The sequence below is a fragment of the Lutra lutra genome, chromosome 5, assembly GCF_902655055.1.
Source record: "Lutra lutra chromosome 5, mLutLut1.2, whole genome shotgun sequence".
Taxonomy (NCBI): domain Eukaryota; kingdom Metazoa; phylum Chordata; class Mammalia; order Carnivora; family Mustelidae; genus Lutra; species Lutra lutra.
Genome location: NC_062282.1, coordinates 163,569,487 through 163,580,925, shown reverse-complemented (window position 1 = coordinate 163,580,925; position 11,439 = coordinate 163,569,487). Strand labels below are relative to the sequence as shown.

Sequence of the window (11,439 nt, the reverse complement as noted above, 5' to 3'; positions counted from 1 at the left end):
ACAGGTGCTAGGGCAAGAGGCACAACTGGCACTCCTTGCTGGTGGCCACATGACAGGCGGGCCCAGGAGGTGACCGTATCCAGCAGGTGCAGACCTGAACCACTGAGAACCCCTAGGCAACTCCCTGTATTTCAGGTCGGGATGGCCACAAAGCCTTGAGGGGATTTCACTGTTATGTTTGGAGTCCCTGGGTCACAGACAGGGGAAGGTGAGATGGGGACCTTGTGACAGGAGCCAGCCTGACCACCCTGGTGGGCCCAGGAGGGGGCTCACAGCCTCTGCCTGGTGATGTTGAGTCATCAGGGAGAGAAGAAATGCTAACAATTTACGATCAGTCTTCACCCTTTATTCTCATTTTCAACCTTATTTTCCTTCTCAGGTAAGAGAACCAAGGCTCTGGTACTGCCCGGGACAGTTCCAAAATATATAAACAGTCTTTTGTCACGTGAAACTGACAGAGAGGAAACATTTCAGTTCATTAATGATGACGTGGAACTGAGATTTGTGCATTCATCTGAGGCTCAGGGGTCCCTGGTGTCCACAGGGCCCTAGACCCCAGCTCCTGGACACCTTTCAGACTGTGCATCTGTTACTGTCTGAAAGAAAAGGACACTGCACCTTTCTGTTTTTGTTCCTTCTTTTACTTCTTTCTTCCTACCTGGCCTGGTTCCACAAATCATCAACCGTGGGATTCCTGTGCTTTCCTCTCAGTCTATAAATCACAAGCACCCCTTCCCTCCTCCATGATGGGGGCTAGCCAGGGCGTCACTGTCCCCTCAATTTTGCATGGAAAGAGTGGAAGTCCATGAAGAGTTAAAGATTTAGGCACAGACGTTGCAGGGCAGTCGAACTCTGCATTAGAGCTACTTAACTGATACTGTTTTCTTCCCTGGTCCATCACTGCCTCACTAAGATTGCATGTATGTCACATGTGGGCAGAAGGCTCTTATAACCATAGTTTGTAGCAGTCACCACTGCGTCCTGGGACTGGGTGGCCGGGAGCTGAGGTGGGGTGCTGCCCCAGTGAGGGGGACAGGGAGCCCAGGGGAAGCAGTGCTAAGCATTCTCACTGCTCTTGATCTTCCTTTTTATGACCCTGGGCCATGGCAGGACTCTGTGGGTAGATCATGTGGTCTCCAGGGCTCTCCCAGTGGGTCCAGCTGAGAAGCCAGGATCCCAGAACACAGACCCCCAGCAGTCCGGTAAACTGTAGGCCGCACAGAGCAGGGCAAGTAAGCCCAGTGATGGGACAGGCAGAGCCCGTGCAGAAGCAGTAGAACATGTCAGCAGCTCCTCTGGGCTGAAGTGAACCTTCGAGAAACAGGCATCGAATGGAAAACACCACCCTTGTATCAGGAAACCCAGCACACTTATGTCACTTTCAATGCACAGAGTTCTCAAAAACACAAACTAAAAGGCTTCAAGGCATGAGAACGGAATGAAAGAATTATATCTTTTAATATTTCCACAATATTTGAAGTGGGTTTGTACAGTGAAAAAAAGTAGTCAAAGTATTTTTTTCTAAATCACTGCTTAAGCAGCTATAAACATTTAGAAGAAAAACAACCCAGGACAGAAATATAATAGAGACTGCACACATTCATGAATCTGTCTGACCCCTAACAAGCTTAGCTTGGGAGGTATGGAGCATTTCCTACGTTAGAAGCGTAACTATAAGTCATTAAAATGCCCACTTGATCACAGTACAGAACATTTTTATGGCTTCACTTGAATGCTCACTTAAGAATTTTCTCCGAAATGTACTCAGAGCAGAACAGTTAAACAATAAAAGTGAGGTATTGTAAGACCATACTACTAACTCAGGAATAGTTGAGGTAGAAACCACTGCTCCTGTCTCAACCTTTCCACATGTTATGTTTGCTTGTTTGTTCATTTGTTTTTTGGGGGGATGGTCTTTCGATGCTCATGGGAAGGAGTGCCAGAATTGTATGCCTGCCTTTCCATGCGAAGCAGGCTTATGAGGGGCTAAGCTGTACCTTTCTCCTCCAGATGTCCCTGGCTTCTTCGGATGTAGAATCTTGGCTCTCTCTGTTGTCCTTTAAACTCCTGGGCACTGGTGAAATCTTGTCATGGGGTCTTTCTTTTAGTCAGAGTTTGTACGGCTTCTGAGCCCATCTGTCCGAACCCTCCATGTGCTGACAGGGTAGTTGAAGGCATGAGACAGATGAAGGATTGACTTAAGAAAGTCACTCAGCACCCTAGTCTCGATGTTTCTTTCTTGGTGTTTCCCCCAAGAATTCCTACTTAGTGTTTCCATGACTCAGTAGTCCTATTTGGTAGGAAAACCAAGGAGTATGTGTAGATAAAACCTCCCATCAGTAAGTGGATTCCTCCCAGCATGTGCCCTAGTGTGGGAGACATTATTCCAGAAACCTCCCACCCTCAGTCTCAGGGGCAGGTCTCTCAGGGGATGACCCCTTGGCCAAGAAATTTCCCAACCTCAACCTCTGTTTTTCTTTCTTTCCATAAAAAACAGCCTGGTTAACCTTAACACACAGGGTCATGGCATGGATTTATTGAGATCCTGCTTTTGAAAAAAATCACATTTAGTGTCCTGGAAACAATCACATCTCACCACAGGTGAGCCATTTTCTTTAGTTGTCTGTCTGTCTGGTTCAAGCCAGCAAAGAGGCTGATGGGGGGTCCTCTTCCAGGTTCCATGCCGACCCTGGCTGTTCGGCAAATATGTTTGGATGAAGAAACGAAGGAGATAACCTAACTTAAAAGAATGCTACAAAAGGGTGGTTCCATTTCAGAAAGGGACTTCTCCAGATTGAAAAGCTTTTATGGCTCATGGTAAATCAAAAGTTTGAGGCCTCGCCAGCCTCTCGGACTCTGTGGGGAAGAATACGATGGATGTTTTGAAAGGCAGTGACCATTTCTAGGACTTTTCAAATCCCACATCATAGTTTTCCCCATGATTGCAAAGTCGACATCGCTTGTGTGTATCATCCTTCTCTTAGATGATCGACTGCAGGTCTCTGCTCGTCTGCATAAGCCTCAGGTGTGAGGCTTCAATCACTAATTCACTATCTTGCTTTCTTAGCATTTACATGAATGAGATAAATCTTTGCTTTTATTCATTTGTAGAAAATATTATATATTATATTGGCATTTCTGAAATGTTTGTGGGAAAGGTTTGTGATAAAACGTGGGAAGATCCACTCTCTTAGATAAGGTAGAACTTTCTTCTAAAGCTTTGTCTAATGTCTGTGAAATAATCCAGAAGAAAGGTGGCAACAAGCAACCTTGCTTTACAAAGCAGACAACAGCAACAAACTTTCCTGCTCTTCATCAGTTACATGGATTGATTCCTGGGAAGGTGGGACTTGGTTAGGGGAGAGGCTTGAAGAGGAGTTAGAGAAGTGGTTGGAGGAGGGGTTAGGGAGGGGTTAGTGGAAGTGGTTAGAGGAGCAGTTAGGGGAGGGGTTAGAGGAGGGGGTTAGGGTTGTGAGTGAGGTGCTCTACGCCAAGGTCCTGACTCAGGGCTTCATGAGAAAGAAACCCTCCACAAGCACAGAACATCAACATCATTACCATTTTGTGAATACTTTGGTAACATATTTTCTCCTCTCTTGCGTACTTTGAAAGTTGGTTCAAAAATCTGAGGAGCACTCAGCTGGCTCAGTCAATTAAGGCACCAACTCTCGGTTTCAACTTAGGTCATGATCTCAGGTCCTGAGAACCCATGGGCCGAGGCTCACCGCTCAGTGGGGAGTCTGCTTGTCCTTCTCCCTCCCTCCTTTACTCCTCCCCCTCTGCCCCCCCATAGATAGAGTCTAGAAAACAAAATTTTCAGTTAATGTAAACTTCATGAAATTTTGGAAATCAATGGTCTTCTGTTACATAAGTGGCCAAACACCATCAGAAATGGATTGCGAGGATGTGTAGCAAAGCTCCTCTGTCACGGGGGGAGGCGTGGTCCATAGTGGTGTGCACACAAGCTTCCAGAGGAGATCCTCATCATAGGAGTCTGCAGTGCAGGATGCCTGCCCTCAGGGCGCGCTCCCCACTCCTCTGTTCACACCGGGGCATTCATGGCCCCTGCCATGGTGTTTGTCACAGCCCAACAGCAACAGCTGTTGGGCATCTCTCAGTATGGGATGGGCTTGGCCTCTGGGTGTTTCTGAGAAGGCCTTGCTGTCTACAACGTGGATGATAATAAGTAATGGTATCATGATAAGCAGAAACTTAGTCCCTGCCCCTGTGAGTCTCCGGCAGAGATCTCTGTGTAGGGTTGTGCTGAGGGGTCTCTGTGGAGTCTCTGTATGGATCTCCATCAGATACCTCTGTTAGAGTTCTCTGTGCACTGTCTCTGTGTGGGTCTCCATCAGAGGTCTCTGTGTGGGGTCTCTGTGTGGATCTCCATCAGAGCGATGTGTGGGGGGGCCCTGGAGGACAATGTTGGGCTGGGAGCGGGACACGCAGGGGGGGCCTCCTAGACTCCACCCTCCTTCTGGACACATTCCTTCCAGCCTGGGATGGGAGAAGCCCCATCTGAGGGCCTCCTGCCCCTCCGGGCTCTGGGGTAACCAAGACCAGGAGCCAGGCCAGTCCCTTGGCCTCTGAGTCCCCACCAGTCCCCTAAGAGACATCCTTGGGCCATACGTGTACGTAAAGGTCACAGACCACAAGTCTGTCTGGGGCCCCCAGTCCTTCAAGCTTATCAAATTGTGCAGAAATTAACTTCTCTGCCTGAAGGCCTTGCTGCCTCTGGGCATCTGGACATCTGTGTTGGAACTCAGGTGGCTTCTGTACAACCCCCACCCCACTCCCTCCAACCCCCCACCCCTGGAACTGGCAGCTGGAGTGGGGCTCAGAACCTGCGAGGACAGCATCAGGCATGGGCACACTCTGTCACATGGCTTCCTTCCTGGCATCCCACCCTAAGTGCAGGTTCCCCCCACCCACAGCCACACTCCCTCAATCCCCCAAGGGGGGAAGGGGGGTGCTGGTGGGCAGGCCCGTTCAGTGCCCTGGGCCTGGGCAGGTGGGTCCCTTGGGATCTCTGTGGCACCCCACACACACCCTCAGCACCCAGAGTGAGCTCATCCTTATGGCTCTGAGTGTGAGAAGAGGGACTGATGGAGCTAAGACGGGATTCCCTGGGGTGAGAAGGCTCCTGGGGTGGCCGTCCTCTACTCCCCGAAGGAGACTGCGGGGGGTGGGGCAGAATTTATGACCTCTGCCCTCAATGCCAGCCTTGTGTCTCCCAACTGCGGGTCCCACTCTGACCTAGGATTCTGTCTTCCTGAAGGCTGAGCAGGATTTCTGCCTTGGCAAACCCTCCCTAAAGCCACACAAGCTCCAGGTGGAGGGAAAGCAGTAGAGGATGGGCAGAGCGAGGTCCTGGTCTGGGTCTTGTTCACCTTGTCATGGAAACTGAAGGAAAGGAAGTGGCGGGGGTGGACACTGAGATAACCCGTCCTCCAAGGCCTCATTCATTCTGGAAGCCAAAGCAGGTCCTCGGGGAGAGCAGACCCTGATCCTTCCCCCCAACCACAGCAGAACACACACAGAGGCCAGCACCACTCATGAGGAAAAAAAAAAATTTATTTTGGGGAAGCAAAGCAAAATGGCACGGAGAAGCCATTAGCCCATAGAAGATGTGCTAATGTGAGAAAAAAGTTTTTCTCTGCAACGTTTGCGTTTTTTCTTGGAGGAAAGTTGTCCTCCCAGGAAAGGCATAAGAAGCACACAGTGGCTGGCCAGGTGAGAGGTCTCTTTGAAGGAGGCAGTGCCTGGGGCAGTGGGCCTGCAGGGTGTGGGCTGAAGGGCCCTGCACCAGGGACCCGTTCTGGCAGGGTCTGGTTGGGCACTCTGGCACCCTGGTGGGGAAGGCCACTGATCCACTCAGTCTTGTTGGCATAGTTGTGGCCCCTGGGGGTGCCCTGTGCGCTGGCTGTCTCCCTCATCACTCTCCTCTTTTCTTGGTAGGAGAGAACCCTGTGGCAGCAGACACTGTGGCCTGCCAAAGCCTGGAGATCCTTTTTGCACCAGCCAATCTCTGGGACCCTGAGTCCCTGATAAGGCAACATTTTCTCCTCTAGGATCCGCCCCACAGCCCTCACGACCACCTGAGCCTCGGCAGAAGCGCTGTCCATGGCTGACCTGCCCATGACTTGTCCCCGGCCCTGGAGTGATGAAAGTTTGCCCTTTTGGAAGGAATCTTCCAGTCCTTTGCCTTTACTGGGAAAGAACCACTGGAGTAAGTGTGTCACCCTTCTCCTGAAGTAGTTTTCCGGAGGTGCCTCCTCCTTCTTTAGCAAGATCTCACAGGCCTTGCTTCCTGAGGCCTCTCCTTACTCCTTGCTCTGGACTGGACGTCTCACCTCACTGATCTGGAGGAGCTTCAGTTCTGACAACTCTTGGCAGGCTTTCCCAAGGGGGACCTCCTGGAACTCTCTCTCCCCTCGGGGGGAACACATGACCTGCTCAGGCTCTTACATTGGTCCTGCAGTCCCAGGGGTCCTGGCTGCCTGTGGGGGCTCTGGTCACGGGGTCTTTGGCCATGCAGCACCTAGGAAGTAGATGTGTCTTCACTGGACCTGCTCTGGAAGCCAGACAAAGATCCTGAGAAGCAAGATGTTGGCAGCGAGGAACATGTTGGACTGACAGTCTTGAAGGAGACTCTCAGTCTCACAATCTTGAAGGACATCTGCAGTTTCACAGACTTGAAGGAGCACCGTGGGGGTGGCATCACGAGGCCAGTTCTCTGACTCCATCAACTTCTGGGGCTCTGATCCCCTGAGCCGTGCCTCAAGGAGTAGCTCTTTGGGGTCTTGGGTGACCAAATTTGTAGGTTGCAGGGCGCTATCACTTTTTCCTGAAGACCATGATCTTCTCAGCTTGCCACGGAGGCCTTGGTTGTTGGCCAGCACACGGGGTTCTAAGGTGACTCCCCAAGCAGGGGCCTCCTTGACCTCCCCCACATCCCAGGCTCTTTGGCACTCAAATCCTAGGGCTCTAAGTTGAGCTCTAGCACAGTCACATTCCGAGAGGCCCGACCCCCATTCACCCTCCTTGGCTCCTTTGTGGCCATTGCTGGACTTGGACTTGACTCCAAGTTGCTGTTCATAAGAGTCCTAGAGGAAGTCTCACTGTGACAGATTCTGCCCACAAAGCTGTATGTGAAGGTCTGAGAAGGTGACCTGGACCCCTGTACAGTCAGAGGGTCACCCCCAGGTGAGGTCCCTTCCAGAGCCTGCTGGATTTCCTCACACATAGGCTGAGGAGCACCGAGAGGACCCCCCCAGGTGGGGTAAGACTCTTTCATCCCCTCTCCTTGATAGGGCTGAGAAGGATTTCCCACGATCTTGGTACCCGAGCTGGCCTTGGATACGCAGGTGACTGAGCAGGGAGGGAAGGACTGGGAGAGGAGGAAGCCCTTCTTCAACTTGAAGAGGTTTATAGGCCTGAGAGTCTTGAGGCGGAGGCCCCACCAGTGGTTCACCCTGAGCCTTATGTTAAGTGCTTCTAGCATCTGCTGAGCATATGGACTGAGGATGGAAAAATCGTGGGAGGGTTCCCAATACTTGGAAAGCGCTGGCTTTCCAGGTTTCCCATGAGGGCTTGGCTTTCTGGGAAGGTCCAAGGTGTGGTGGGCAGCGAGCCTGGAAGGATGAACATCCAAAGGCATCTGACCCTCTCTGAACTGCCCCAACTTCCTGAAATGGGCTCTCAGGTCCTTCTCTTGGCGCTTCTCGTCTGTGCTGCTTGTGGAGGGCTTCAAGTCTGTGTCTGACTCCTCACGATTTCTTCCTGGAGCTTTCTCTGGAGAGTTTGTTACACCCCTGTGAAGATCTTTCCAGATCCTCCCTGCACTGGACCTTGAATCCTGGCCCAGTCTTTTTCCTAGCATGGTCCTTCCTGGGTATCTGGACCCAGTCTTCTGTGTGGCCTGGCAGATTCCATCCATAGACTCAGACTTGGACATGGGACTGTGCCAGCTGTGTGCCTTGTGCACCTTCTGGAACTCTTGGTGAGGCTGTATCTTCAGGGATAGCTGGATCTTGCAGGGAGGGCCCTTCCTTGCCTCATAAGCCTCTTCCAAAGGTGCCAATCCGGTTGCCCCCAGAGCTCAGAGTCGATCAATTCTCCAGGAAGGACAGAGACTGACACGTGGCCCTCGGGGGCCTGGCCACCTTGTGGAAGGTCAGGAGGAGCTTGACTAAAGACTTCCTGAGATCTTTTCACCACAGAGTACCCCCTTTCTAGTTGCTTCTCCAGAAAGTGACATTCCAGGTTTTGAACAACAGTTGACATGTAAGACAGTGTCTTCTGGGCTACAGGGCAAGACACCTCGCAGCTCCCCATCTTGGGTGGCAGAGAAGAGGGTCCCACTGGGACAGAGGGTGCAAGGTGTGCCTGGGTCTGGGGCTGAGTTAGATATGGGAGCTGGGGCTGATCCAGAGGGAGGGGCTGGGGCTGAGTCAGAGGGAGGGGCTGAGGCTGAGACAGAGGCAGGGGCTGGGGCTGAGCCAGAGGTAGGGGCAGGGACTGGAACAATCTCAGGTTCAAGGGTTGGGGCCCGGCCAAAGGATCATGTAATCGTGGGTTAGGGAGAGGCGTGGAGCCACATTGCCCTGAATCTGGAGTGGCAAGGCATGAGAGAGCTCATTGAATATGACAGACGGGAACTCCAGTGCGGGATCAGTCACCTTGACAGTGGCCACAAGGGACTCGCTGTGCAGAAAGGAGAGACCCCAGAAAAGCTGGAGGCATTTCTGCTCCAAATTGTCCCTTGGAATCTTGGGGCGTGGGGGCTTCTCAGGACCGAGCAGCTGTTTCACTTTGCCCTTCATGCTCCAGAATGATGGGCAGACCATGGTGTCCTGCCCATCACCTGGGGACTTGAACGTTCTCTGGAAAGAGGTCAGCTGGTATTTTGACCTTTCTTTCTTTTCCTTCTCCCTCCAAAACTTCAGTTCTTTTCTCTTGGCAATGAGTATCTCCAGAAGCTTCTGGACATCCAGGTTGTTGGAAGGGGGGATTCTAGTCTCTTCCTGCCTGTGTGTGGAGTCTCCCTAGAACAAGGCCTCTGGTGGGCCATGGGACAGAGGCGCTTGATGGGACTCCAAGCATGTTGAGGTGGACAGGTTCCAGGCATTGGCAGCCTCCTGCCACCAAGACAGGGCCGAAATGGTGCAGCGTGAATGGCCCAGGCCCGAGATGGCTGGGACAGGAGAAGCTGATCTGTCAGCTGACCAAGGTGTGTGCAGAGCCAAGCTCTGTGGGATGGGGCACCACAGGGGTGCCCTTGAGTCACACTGAGGGGGAGTCAAAGGAGGGTCCAGACGCTCTGGGGCCAAGGAGGCTGTCAGAGGCCCAGGGGAGGCCTCCAAAGGAGGGAGACATGGTGGGGAAGGGGGAAGAACAAGTGGCTGGTGTGAAAAGCCATCCGAGGAGAGGAAAGGCTCTGCTAGCCAGGAAGTACTCAGGGAGGAGTGTGAAGCAACAGAAATTGAGGAGGTCATTGGTCCTGCTGGCAGGGTGGAGGCCAGAGGCCAAGGGGACCCCATCAGTGGAGTTAGGGCAGGTGATGGGACCACAGCAGGAGCAGCATCTTCCACAGGCTTCCTGCATGGCTGACGGGCTCCAGCTGGCACCCCTCAGCATACCTGCCCAGGGGCCGCTTGATGTAAGAACTGGTGAAAGCCCCCCTAGTCAGAGATCCTAGCCAAGTGGCTGTAGGAGACAGGAGGTGTGAGCTGCCGCTGTAGCAGTTGGGGCTGGGGGCAGTCACCACAGCCCTCCATGCCCCACACCCACATTACAATGCTCCTGCTGTCCCTCAGCCTGGGGCTTTGGTCACAGTATGTCCCCACGGCTCCTCCCAACTCCCCAAACAGTCCCAGAGGCTGTTCACTTCAGCCCAGGGGTCACACCATAGACTCGGGGAGGCCCATCCAGGGGAGAAGGGTGCAGATTCTTTACCTTTGCAGAAGGGAGAACAGGTCCTGAACCTCTTCCACATCGTTCAGAAATTCTCTGAAACCTGGAAACAGGAGACCGGGTCACAGCAGAAGGCAGGGTCCAGAGATCTTATGGGAGGCTTGGTACAATGTTCCTTTAGGGAAGACCTTTGGGGGATTGGACTCGGGAGCCCCAAACAGCACTGTCCAAGGCCACGTGCCTGCATGTGATTACAGGATTCATGATGGGGATCACTTTGTCTTTTACAAAGTGCTTCCTCATTCATGACCTTGCTGGGGGAGGAAGGACCGCATAGTCTCACAGAGGAATCAGAGCGGAGTTGAACAGCTTGTCCACAGTGGGAGTGGGAGGTCCCACTCCCAGTTCAGGCCCTGGGGCCCCTGGTGAGCGATACTGGTTTTCAGCACCTCAGGGCTTCGTTCTGGTGCAGAATCTGGGAAGCCTCTGGGTTCACTCTCCCTCCTCAGAGCCCCCACCCCGGGCTCTGTTTCATGAGGGATGGGCTCAGCCCCTGGTGTCCTGGAGACAGTGGGGCTGGGCTCTCAGAGCGGGAGACACAGTGTAACTGGGGCATGCAGGGGTGAGTGGCAGACGCTCACCTTTCAGGGTCTGATTTTTCTTGCTTCTGTTGCTCCTTCTCCATGGCTTCACTTGGTACTGAGATAAGAGAACACGGGGAGACTGGAACCACCACCATAGCAGCAGGTGACCCAGTGCTCAGGGGCCTGACCTCCACTAGAGAGGCAGCTCTTAACCTCCAGTCCTTGGCCACTGGTCACTGTGTTTGGGATGCTGTCCTGGACCCCTCCACCACACCTGGACTATGGCCCGAGATCTTCAGGGAGAAATCCTCATGTCCCTCTAACCCTTGTCTGCTCTGGCTTGTCCTGGATGGATGGTGGTCTACTCTCTCCTGAGAATACCCATTCTATTCTTTCCCATTTCAGGAGTCTCTCCAGTGACTCAGAAAAGTGGAAAGAATAATAGAAAAGATGATAGAATTACACTCTGCTGGGTCTGGGCAGAGGGTTCCTTACCTTCCTGCTCTTCTTGTATTTCTTGCATGGTGGTGAGGACGAATCAGGCTGGAAATAGGAAAGTAAGAAGAAGAAGAGCCCCTGTCCACATATGAAGGCAAGGATGGCATTAACTGCCCAGATAGTGGTACTGGAGCTCAGCCAACCCAGTAAGGAATTCCTGAGGGAAGAGATAATTCTCCATCTCTTTCCTCTGAAAAGCATTAGTGTTGGATCGCACTGCTGCCCCCAGGCAACTGATCCCTGGGTGTGTACGTGCCTACACAAGCCCCATGCCCACATCACAGAGCTGTTGTCTGGTCAGAAAGGGCCCTTGAGGACAAGTAAGGGACACAAGTAGCCGGACCACATCCCCTCTCCACCGCTAGCCCTGTAGCTCCATCATTCCTCCACCCTCACAGGCCTGACACTCCTACCCACTCACCATGATAGAGACAGACCTTTG

The 11,439-nt window shown here is 52.7% G+C and overlaps 1 pseudogene; it reads right to left on the bottom strand.

Moving 5' to 3' along the window:
• Positions 1-5,613: 5,613 nt before the first annotated feature.
• LOC125100411 (spermatogenesis-associated protein 31E1-like) lies at positions 5,614-11,178 on the bottom strand (annotated as a pseudogene).
• Between the last annotated feature and the right edge of the window lie 261 nt (positions 11,179-11,439).